Here is a 12,108-nt window from a genome sequence, read left to right on the forward strand (position 1 = left end):
AGCACTGCACCCCAAAATCCCCCTTCACCCCCCCCACCTGTGTACCCCCAGACCCCCCCAGCATCTCCGGTGGCATCCTGCAGCCCCCCCAGCCAAACCACTGCCAGCCCCGAGGGGGCTTCAGGAGGGGTTTGGAGGGGACCAAGGGGGGGCTGGATGCTGGGGAGCCCCCTGGGGGGGGTCGGTCTTTACGCAGAGGCCAGCCTGGGTTTGGGGGCTCTGTCCTTGGTGTCCTGGCTGGCCGGTGAGCCCCCCACCCCCCTAATTTTCGGCACCCGGCCTGCCAGGTCGTGGTGAACCTGACCTCAGCGCTCGATAAATCAGCCGTGGGTGAACTTCGGCCAGCTCAGGAGCTGCCCCGGGGGGAGCTGCCCCGCACCACAGCGGGGTTTGAGCTCTCTCTGCCTGGCCCCGTGCCCCAAAAACAGAGCCACTGCCGTCACCGGGTGCCCTTAACCAATTTAAGGGGGATTTACGGGGTTTCTGTTCCGCACCACAGGGCCCAAGCCATCCCCTTTGCACCCTCAAGGGGAAATTAAATCCGTGTTACCCACAGAGGCAGCGCTGCTGAGGAACACCTTTTGGTTTCAACCAGGACAAACAATATGGGTTATGAACCGCTCGCATCCCTGCTTTATGGGTTTTTCCTCGAGTTTCCCTGTTCGTAGGGCGATGGACAGAGCTGGTGGGCACTGTGTGTGCAGAAAGAGGTGGAGGAGCCCAGCAGGAGGGGAGGCGAAGGGGGCCTGGGACTGCTGGCCAGAGCTGGTGCCCACGGGTGCCCCCCTCTCACCGCCGCGATTTCACAATTCACCGCTTGCGTCCTGCCGATTTTTCACCCCGAAAGTGGAAAAGTTGGGGGGAAAAGGGCTCGGCAGCGCTGTGCCCCTTCGGCTGGAAGAGCAGCGGCTCTGCTCTGCTCCGCGTGCCAGCCAGGGAGGCGCCGGGTGCTGGCTGACCCCGGTGCTGCCCGCGAGGCAGACTTTGGCCCCGCGCGCTCTGCGACGTGGTGCGCCGGGGCAGAGGCTTCCCCTTAACTCTTTTTTCCGTGCTGACTCCGAGCCTGGCGAGACGCAGGCGAGGCAATCGAGCCCGTCAGAGCAGAGATTACAGCAGGGATCGGGTCCAACCCCGGTTATCTGCTTGCTGTGCCCGCTCCCAATGCACTGGGATGCGCAGCGAGGCCGCCGGGACGCGTCGAAACCCTGTTTGCGTGCGGGGCGCTGAGAAGGATCGTGCCTTCATGCGAGCCCTGCACCTGGAAATAGCTTTTTCTGTAGCTCCCAGGCTTAACCAAATGAGGGAAAATTGGGCTGGTGTAATTAAAGCAGTGTGGTTCCCGATCTTGTCTGCACTCGGGAGTCGTTCTGCAGCTCTCGGCTTTGGTGAAAAATCCCCGGCTGGCTCCGGCCGCTCGCCACAGGGATGCCCACGGTCAGCCTGGTGCTGCTCCCACCCCAGCTGGAGCAGATGTTCCACGTTCAGTCCTGCTCGTGGAAAAATCCCGTGCGGCAAGGAGCTATCTGAGCAGCCCCACAACCGAAAAATGAGGATTTGCAGCCCCCCTGGAGCTGCACCCCCACGGCTGACGGCTCGCGTAAGGGAGCGGGCGCTGTCGGTGCTGCCGCTGCTCACAAACCACAGCTCTGAGCCTGCGCCTTGGGACGTTCCTGGGTGGATTTCCAGGAAATTTGTGCTTGATGGAGAAATGCTGCACCTGCCTCTTGCACCCCGGTACTTCTGGGGGAGATTTGGAGGAAAAAGGCGCTGGGAGAGAGCTCCCATCAAGGGTGGAAAAACCCCGAATCACCCAAGGAGGGATGTGCTGATGTTTTTTTCGCCATCCTGCAGCTCTCCTGGCCATCAGAAGCTGGAGACAGCAGCAAAAAAAAAGATTTAAATTGGGTATTAGAGAGGCAGCACTGATGGCAGCCCAGCCAAGGTGTGGGCACATTTGGATGCTGTGCTGCTGCAGGTGAGGCTGGAGGTTGGCAGCAGGCTCCTTCTGCTCTGGTTTTCTGTAATTTGAGGGAAATTTGCAGTGCTTTCTATCATCTGGTGCGCTACTCCTCTCCAGAAAGATTAAATCTCCATCATCAGGAGCCGGCGTGGCGGGTGAGAAGATTTCCCAGACTAGTCAAAGTGTCATCCTGGTAAAAATGCTAGTAATAAAAAATAAAAGGAAAGGGCCCACTATGGACTCAGGCCTGTAAAAAAACATCCGAAAGATGGATCTGGAAGTTTAAAAACAATTTTCGGCACCGAAGCTCAGCTGCTAACGGCTGCTCCAGGGATGGAGAGGCCCAGCACAGACATTTGTGGTGTGGGGAAAATTGATCAATTAAAAAAAAATCAACCATGTGCCTGGTCTTAAATTAAAAAAAAAAAAAGGGGGGAAAGAAACCAGATGTTTTTACTCGTCTCGGATTGCTTTTGGTTTTATTGCTGTTTAAGAAGCGAGGGGGATGAAGGAGGTGCCCAAGCGGGGCTTGGGGGGGTGCTCCAGCCCCTTGCTGCATCCCCAGGGAGCTGCCCCAGCTCTGAGCCCCCCCGGGGACACCCAGCCGAGCCCCACCACGTCCCAGAGCAGCGTCCCAGCACAGGAGCTGGCACTGGTGCCAAGAGGGAGCTTGTAATAAACCCGGGACAAAGCCAACCCCACCCACTGGAATAGCAGGTCTGGCCAAGGCTGGTTTACGCGGGCGCCGGGCAGGGGCCGTGCCATCGCGGCGTGGAGGAGGATATTTCGGGTCCCCCCCTCCCCTGGCCGGAGCCACACGTCTCTCGCTGTTATTATGTCTGTCCCCAAGGGCTAAAATGTCTGTCCCAGGGCTAAAATTGGGCCCCCGCGCAGCGGCGTCGGGGCTCTCCGAGGGCTGCCCACGTGTCCAAGAAGGATCTGAGTCACCGGGCAGGGACGGCCGCCCGCTCCTCACCCCGGGGGCTTTTGCAAAGCAAATTGCAATTCCTCTGCTGTGTCCCCTGGTGGGTGACGTCCCCCCGGACCCGCTGTGACCGATGTGGGAGGCCCCCACGGTGTTTTCACGCCCGGGTTCAGCAGATGTGGTGGCGGCAGAGCAGGCACCGGGAGCACGAACGTGCGGGGTGAGAGGCGAGCCGGGGGGGTGGAGAGATGCCGAGATCAAAACAAAAGCGATTTCAAAATAAAATCCAACAGCCAAGGGAAAACACGGCGTGTCCCTGCCAAGACTATCATTTATGCCAATTAAAAAACAAACAAAAAAAAAATTATTGGCATGGCAATAAGGAGAGCAGCGTGGTATTTCCTGAAAAGGGTGTGGGGAGCATCCTTGGAAAGTCTTCCCTGCACAATGTGCTTGCTGTTTCCAGAAAAATAAAGTTTGCCCTGACCCACCTGTCCCCCAAAAGCGACTATTTAGGGCTGTAACATGGTCCTTGTTTCAGCCGGGCCGAGGAGAACAAACGTCACTGGCTGAACCTGTCTCACGGCACGGCAATTGGCAACTTTTCCCAGCCCTGAGGTCTGGGTATTTACCTGCAGTCCCGTAATTGCTGTGAAACTTGAAAAAAAAAAAGCACTCTGCCCCTAGGGCTGGGCTGTAGCAGCCCATCTGAGGTTGGGGGAGAGCTGGTCACACGTGTCCCCACAACCCCAGAAAGCCGGGGCTGGGACACGCTCCCCAGCGGGGCGTGGGGACGTGCTCCGGGCTCACCCAGGGCGTATCCGGAGGTTTCGGCGGCGTAGCAGGGACTGCCAAAGCCCAGCCTCCAGGAGCTATTACCTTTTGCACAGCACTTGAAGGGGGAGCACGGAAAACAAACAAAAGCCCACAGATTTTTTTTTTGCTTTCCGCCTGATCCTGCCCATCCCTCCCGGGAGCTGCAGCCAGGCGGTGTTTGTGCGATGAGACCCGGCGCTGCCGGCGGACGCGGGGTGATGCCGAAGAGAAGCAGCTCCACCTAGGCAAGCGCTGCTGCTACCGCAGAGCCGTGCTGCCGTGCTGCTGGACCAGCCATCAGCCATCCACCTTCAGCCACCCAACTTCACCCGTTCATCACCAAACGTCAGATATTGGCCATCAACCATCGGCCATCAACCATTGACCGTCAACCATTGACCGTCAACCATCAGCCGTTGACCGTCAACCATCAGCCATTGACTGTCAACCATCAACCAGTGACCATCAACCATCGACCGTCAACCATTGGCCATTGGTTATCAACCATGGACCATCAACCGTGGACCACTGACTATCGACCATGGGCCATCAACCATCGATCACTGGCCATCGACCACTGCCCCATCCAGCCGGCCCCGTGGGCTTCTCCCGGTGTCATCTGGTTCAAGCTGCAGCCAGGTTTCAAGGTGCAATGGCTAATTTAGGGCTAATTTCAAAGTTTTCTTCTCACCGCAGAAAAATGACACCTTCAAAATGTTCGTTTTCTTCCCCAACAAGGCTGGCAAATTGGGCGGAAATGTCTGTTTTCAGCCAGGCGCCACGTCACGTGCAAGGACACACCGAGAGCATCGGGAGGGCAAATCCTGTAGGAAAGAAAATTCAGCAGCAATAAAAAGCAGTCTCAAGTGGGAAAAAAAAAACCCTCGACGGGCTTCGAAATTGCTTAATGACAGTGGTGTAAGGCACAGCAGAGCCCTGGACGTGTCTGGATTAGCCCCACAGAAATTTGCATCGGCAACTGGTGGTAAAGCCGGGCTTCCCCACAGGAGACAGCAGCGAGACGCTCACCTGGGCGCATGTTGAAAGCTGCTTATTAGCCCTCATCAAGGCTAATTAGGCTCCAAATCGGAATCAGATGTCCAACAGAATGTTAAACAGCCATTAGCACTTTTAGACAAGGAGAAAAAAAAAAAAAAAAAAGAAATGCAGAGCAGCATTTATTGAGTGCCAGCCAGGCTCCGCGTGTTCGGATTGATGCTGCCGTAAGGGGGGCTGCGACTTCTTAACGGCTTTGCCAATTAAATCACTATTACTGACCAATTAAGCAGAAATCAGCCTGGTTTTAAGTGATATCTGATGAAGCTCCAACAAACAAGGGGAAGGAGCAGTTCCCGGCTGCCAGCCCCACCGGGATGCTGGTACCAGGCAGGCTTGCTGCCCACCCTCCCCACCAAAATGCCTCATTTTTATTTTTCCAGGGGGAAACACACCCAAAACCAAGAGGGACGTGGCAAAACCTTTTGGGGCCAGCATGGAAATGGGCAGGAAATGAGGGGAAATGGGGAAATGGGATGCTCTGGGGGGGGTGGCCTCACCCCTGGCCCCCTCGGCAGGTTGCTGCCATCGTGCACAGCTGGGGCCGGGCGCTCGCAGCCTTTTCCAAATATTATCCTACTGCTTTCTTTCAGCCTGCAGATAAATGGGCCTCTTCAGCGGGCATTGAGCTCGCTCTGTTCCAACGTTTTCTTTAGGGCAGCAGAGGGAAAGTTTGGATTGCGCCGAGCTACTGAATCCGGCTTTTATGGGTGAGCAGCGAGGGGGGTTCTGCCAAGCGAAAATAGGGCCAGTGTGCTTTTTTAAATTATTTTTTTTTCTGGTTTCATTCTGAAATAGGGAGGAGCCCACGCTGCACCTTCATCGCCTGGGTTTTACCTCCTGTCCCATGCCTTGGGGCTGGGGGCTGTGGCTCCTGGGCTGCTCAGCATCGTTGTACTTGGCGTTTCCAAGAGAGGGTCCTTTGGATTCTCTACCCAAAATGTGCTTCCTCCACAGCCTTAATTGGTTTCTGAAGTTAAATAACACAAATAAAACCATTTAAAAAAGCCAAAGCAAACCAAAAAAAGAAACACCAAAAGGCAAAAAAAAAAAGCCCCCACCTGAATCACGAGCAGGAATGGGGAATAGGGGCTGGGTGGGAGCAGCAAAGCCCCAGCACCCAGGAGAACCCCCGGGGGCTGCGGGGCCAAGGAAATTGTGACACAATGGCCCAGGGGGTGGTGGAACTGGAGGCAGGACAAGAATGAGCCAAATTTGGGAACAATTCTCTGCAAGGACTGCGAAAGGAGCCCCTCTAGGGCTGGATGAAGGGACCTGGGGAGGCTCCTCCTAACCCGAATTATTCCGTGGCTCAGCCACCAGCAGGGAGGGCGCAGGGCGATGGCGCAAGCCCGGCCTCTCCCCAGAGATGGAGCGGGGGCAATTAGTGGAAGGAAAATGAGGAGATGCCGTCTGTGGCTCTGGGAGTCCGCAGCCTGCTATCACCTGGAGGGGAGCATCGCTAAAGGCTTGTCCTGGCCTCGTACGCTGCCCTAAATGTCTCCAAGAGGGCTTTTTGGAGCCTGGGTGGGCTGAGGGGGTGCACCCCGGGGGGAGCCGCAGCTCCAGCAGCTGCGCTCGGCGGGCGCTAGGTGGGGATGGCAGCACGCACACAGCGGGCTGTGGTCCCGGAGAGCAGCAGCAGCAGGAGGAGGAGGAGGAGGAAGAAGATCGAGGGTTGGAGGTCTCCGGGGCTGCTGCTGGAAGCTCTCACCTCGGTGGGCTCCGAGGGAGCAGAGGGTCCCGGCCAAAGGACGGGCGCTGTGTGCTCGGTTAGGTTCAGCTCGCCCTGCCCGAGCATTGCCAGCTGGTAGAGCCCAGGGGGGGCCAAAAAACATCTGCAATTTGGGTGTTTTGTCCTGTTAACCGGGAGCATTTGCCCTCCCAAAGAGCTGCCCCCGAGGGGATGCTGCTTGGTGCCCAGGTGTGCGCATTGCTCGGCCCTGGCGCTGCCACCCTGACAGGGAGGGGAGATTTTGGGGTGTTTATCGGCAGACACCGGCCACAAACAGCACCGGGGGGGATTCACACACTGCAAAAAAAAAGGGGGAAAACACCACAGAAAAAGGGAAAACGCTCCTGTGTTGGATGGCGAGAGCCTTGGCCAGGCTGCAGAAAGGCATTTACAAATGTCACTGGAGTGATTGAGTCAGCGCTGCCCAGCCCGCACGGCCAGGGGATGGTAAATGCACTTTCATCATCTGGAAGGGGGAAAATGGCCCAATTCCACGTGGAGCAGAAACTCATTTGCAAAGTTCACAGCCCCAGGGCTTCGTAACCTTTCCTGTGACAAACGGCCGGAGCTGGCTGATGGCTCCTGCAGGCCTGATCCTGCTGGGGAGCTCGTGGTGTTTGGGGGGGATTAGGGCAGGAACGGGGCTTCTCTCTCTGTGCATGCAGCATGCCCCACCCAGGGGCAAAGAGGAGAGTATTTCTACCCCAAAATCTAGCCAAAACGGTGGTGCAGCCCTGGAAAATGGGGGTTGCCTGGGGACGCAGCGCCCCGCTGGGTCTGTACGTGCCGGTGGCAGCTCGGCTGGATGCTGCCTCCCACCAACCAGGAGCACCTCACCGCCGCGGAGGTAATGAGTTTCCACGTTTATTACCAGCATTAATTACGTTGTGCAATTCCAGAAGGAAAGCATTGCCCACTGATGCTTCTCGGCCAAACCTCCTCCCGTGGCCACAGCGCATTTTGTCTCCAAGCCGTGGTGAGGCTGCAATTCAGGCAGCCCTCTGAGAGCCCCCTGGCCTCAACACCAACAGAGAGCAATGTTTTGGGGCACCAAATGTTAGTACTCACTGTGTGCCTGCATCCCTGCATCCCTGAATCCCTATATCCCTGTATCCCTCTATCCCTATATCCCTGCATCCCTACATCCCTCTATGTGCCACCTGCTTGGCCACGTGCAAGCCCTCCAAAGCCCATCCTGGGCACAATGGGCAAACACGAGAAATCCTTCATGTGAAAGAATTTACTTGCCAGTGCCCACTGTAAATCCCTCCTTAAGCTGCTTGATCCCAACCTGCTTCCCAAGCCGACCCAAAATCAGGGCGAGGCCCTAAGCTGCTCTGATCCGTGCCAGCCCGGCAATGTTTCTGGGGTCCTGAAAACCAAGTGCCTCAGGAACACCCAACCCTTCCTCTAGAAGGTTTTTAAGGAAAGATGAGGTTTTATTTTTTATCTGGAATAAGATTTTATTTTATTTAAGTTTTAAAAAGGGGCTAATTGGCCCACAAACACAAACTTTGCATTTCTTTTCAAACTACTCTGAGCTGGTCTAAAACCAGAAGGCTTGGGGGATTTTTTTTATCATGCTGTCTCCCGCTATTTCCCTTCAATCTGAACTGATTTATTTCACTTTTCCTCCTGTTTCTATCTTTCAGATCATCCCCCGGATGAAAAATCCCCCTCTCACCCCACAGCATGTGGGTTTCCCGGGCTGGTGCCGGCAGCGTGCAGGATGCGGCCACCCCGCGTGCTCACCACAAGGCAACCCAGACCCGCCCCAAGAGAGCTTCTCACGAAGCTCCCTGCAAACCCAACCAGCAATGGGTGCCTCCGCCTCCAACAGCCCCCATTTTGCCAGATAAATCCCTTTGCCACCATCACACCCCCCCAGTAAAACTCGGCAGCAGCTGGCGAGGTGGTGAGTCCCCAGACACAACGCCTGGGATGCCACGTTCCCAATTTCATAGAACTGTAATTTAAGAAAAAAATAATAATAATAAAAAAAATCAACCACAAATGATTTGCATTTTGAAATCAAACAGTTTTTCCTTCATTAAGTTTGAGGGAGCCCCGAAGGCAGCTCGTGGCGATTTGGGGCCATTCAGGCTTTGATTTTCTGGGGCTTTTTCCCGACACGCAGCGGTTTGCAGGGCTGCACTCGGGCCGTGCTGGTGTCAGGGCTGCTGTACTCAGCTTTCACCATTTAGGATTTCAGTGCAGTTGACAGCTCTGATTACAGTCCGTGAGCTGCAAGGCTACGCCGAGAAACCATCCTCGGCCACCGCAGGACCAAAATCCCCAAATCTCACTTCTCTGTCCCCACTGCCGAGGAGCCACGGCAGCATCTGCAGGGGATTAGAGCCTCCCTCATTCCCAGCCTCAATTTATTCCTGTCCGGTTGTTCTGGCCCCATTTGTTCTGGTGCCAACATTGTCTTCCAGCCCCGCTAGCTCGTCTCCCTTCCTGGTGCTTCCCCTTGATGTATTAATAGCGGGCCAGCAGCTCTTTGTTCCGCGCGCCCGACGTGCGCCGCGAGGGGGGATTTCGCTTTTTAGACCAGGGGATGAGGAAAGAAAGGGCGGCCAGCTGAGCCCGGGCTGAGCCGCCCCAGCTCCCCGGGGAGCTCCCAGCAGGGGCTGGATTCAGCAGGCACCGAGGTTCAGGAGAAGCCCCCAGCTTGGTGGCACCGCCATGCCGAAACAGCCCCAAAAAACAAGGGGAGCAGCGAGGAGAAATCTCCTGGCGTCCTGTTCGCCCCCAATGTCACTGGGTTGCTTGGTACACCGCCCATAGCTGTGTTCTCCAGCTCTGCTACAGCCTCCCCCTTAATGGGGAGGCGAGGAGTGAGCAGGAGAGAGGGTGGCCACGGTTTTGGGGTCTCCCTGTCCAGGTGGAGCCCCAAAGGCAGCCCAGCTTTGCAGCCCAGCAAGCACTAACAATCCTAGCGTGTTTACATCCCAGTTTCCAGCCAAAGGAGCAGAGGGGGGGTTATTTGGGGTGTTTTTTGGTCACTGACTGCTGGAAACATCCCCAAAGGCCAGGAACAGTGCAGAGCTCATGGAAGGCAGAGGGGAGACAGCACCTGGGGCACGCTGGGCGTTGTGGGATGGGTGCAGGATGATGGGTGCGGGGCGATGCTCCAAGCCCATTACACGGAAATCGGTTTTGGTTGGCAGAAATCATTCCTTGCTGTGAAAGGCCTGGGGGTGCTGAGCAGCGGGTGCTGGGACAGCTCTTCCAAGCCACCTCTGGGCTCAGACCTGGTCCCCTTCGCCTAGAGAAGACAACCAAAGCCAACCAAAAGACATCTCCACTTGGAAAATTTAAGACAACCGAAGGCATCCCCATTTTGCCCCGGCAAGCCACCTCCTTTCCCACGGCAGGGAGACGTGGAGGTGCTGCAGGACCCCAAATGCCATCACCCTGCAGCAGGGAAGTGCCCAAGTGTGTGGCCAGGAGGGGTTAAAGCCCAGGGCTTGGTTACAAACAAAGGTCCTTGCACTGTGACTCACCAGCACGAGCTCCTCGTGCCACGTGCGGCTCCGTCCCGCTCGTCCCAGCAGCACCACACCGCTTCTTGTCAATGAATGCGATGCTGGGTGGGCTCCTGCCCCCGTGCTGTCATCAGACGGCTTTTCTGGACCAGCCTCCACCTTCTCACACGACCAGCATCTTCCTCGCCTTCCTCTCGTGGACTCCAGCTCCTCCCGGGGACGAGGGGAGCGCGATGCTCTCCGTGCGCTCGCGGCAGCTGATAAACCACAGCGCCGCGGCCGTCCCCGTGCACACGCCCTCACATGCACGGTGACTGCATGCTAAAAATATTCTTCACTTTTTCGCCCATTAGAATTTTCCGGGAGAGTCAGAAGCACAGCCTACGGCCTCTTTGCCCTGCCAGATGTTTCCCCTCGTGCCTGGGATTTTTTTTTTTATCACTTTAGAGCCTTGCTGCAATACCAGCTATCCCATTCGAGAGTTGGGAAAACTTAAACCAAAAGCAAACGTTTTTAAGCCAGCCCTAAAGCTGCTCTCGGGCAGCACAGAGCTGTCCCCAGCACGGCCACAACTCCGAATTTCTGCCTGAGGGTCCTGGTCCCACCTTTCCGAGGTGCCTGGCATGGGATAGGGGTGAGGAAACCGAAGGGCTCGGGTGCTCACAACCCACCAGCTGCTTGCCCAGCACCACATCGGCGCTTTCTGGGCCTGATGCTGCTGCCAGCAGGGGCAGGAGGGGCAGCGAGGCCGCCGAAAGTGTTTACGCAGCAGAGGTATCGCCTCGGCGAGACCGGCGCCTCTGCCAAAGCCACGGCTGAGCTGATGGGGAGGAGGTGCCGCCAGGGTGTTCCTCACCCGTGACCACTAATAGCTGTTTGTGCGCTCCCAGCTCCGGTCCCGGATCCGACCCCATACAAGTGGAGCACATGGTGCCCCTGCTGTACCCTCTCCATCTCCCCTTTGCTTTTCCCAGCACCTTCAGCCCCCCGACAAAACCCTCGCCCATCACAGCAGGTGCAACGTGCAGCAAACTCAAGCCTCAGGTGGGATGCTGCAATTGCTGCAATCGCTTCCTGGCAGCCCCAGGATTTCCCATTCCGAACCCAGGGCGATTCCCGGCTCCTCCACTAGCCCTGTCCACGCAGGATTTGGGACAACCAGCCCCCGTGGGTGCTCGGTGCCACCTCCATCCCTGCTCAGCAGCCTCCTGTTTTTCTCCGAGGCACATTTAACCTGGAGGGAACCGCTGCCGATACTTCTCTCCTCTCCTTCTCACCCTCTATCTTCTCCGCCACGAACAATGGAGGCAAGGTTTGCAGAGGGAGGTGATGTCTTTTTTTAGACGGACTGAAATAATTAGGAGAAAAACAGGCAGGCTGTTGGGTACACGAGCCCTTCAGCAGGCCCGAAATAGAAGCAGAAAGTCTGCAAAGCTGAATGCCAGCGGAGAACAATAGCCGGAGCGTGACTAGTTGCGTTAACCACTTCTGCCACCCAAGACCACTTCCCAGCTGCTTCCCTTGGGGCTGAGACGAGGCACGGCCCCGAAACCTGCTGGCATGGGAGCACCGTGCTGCCCTGGGGCCGAGGGGGCCGTGCTGGTGCGTGGAGCTGAGCCCCAGGAGAGGCACCGGGGCTTTGCTCCGTGATGGAGCCACGATGCTCGGTGCCCACACGGCACCTGCGTGGGCATCCCTCGCCTCTCTGCGTCCTGCACCCCGTCCTGCTGCTCCTGTGCTGCTGTCCCCTGTCCCCATGGCACCGTCCCACCCTGCCTGACCGGGGGGAGGCTCCAATTCCAGGGACCCCGTCCTAGTGCGGGGTCTGGCCTGACCCCTGGGGACCCTAAGCTGGCTGTGGGGACGCTGGCTGACCCTCGGGGACCTGTCGCACCTGCACAGTCCTTTGCTGCACCCCAGGGACTGCGCCACACCGATGGGTACCCTGTCCCACCCCACGGTCCCTGTTCCTTTCCATGCTCCATGTCCCACCCCACAGACACGTCCCACCCCACGGTCCCTGTCCCACCTCCACTCTCCATGTCCCATAACCCTAGCACCCTACCCCACCCCATCATCCATATCCCACCCCACAGACCCTCTCCCACCCCTCTGCTCCATACCC

Source organism: Aythya fuligula, chromosome 11, assembly GCF_009819795.1.
Source record: "Aythya fuligula isolate bAytFul2 chromosome 11, bAytFul2.pri, whole genome shotgun sequence".
Lineage (NCBI taxonomy): Eukaryota > Metazoa > Chordata > Aves > Anseriformes > Anatidae > Aythya > Aythya fuligula.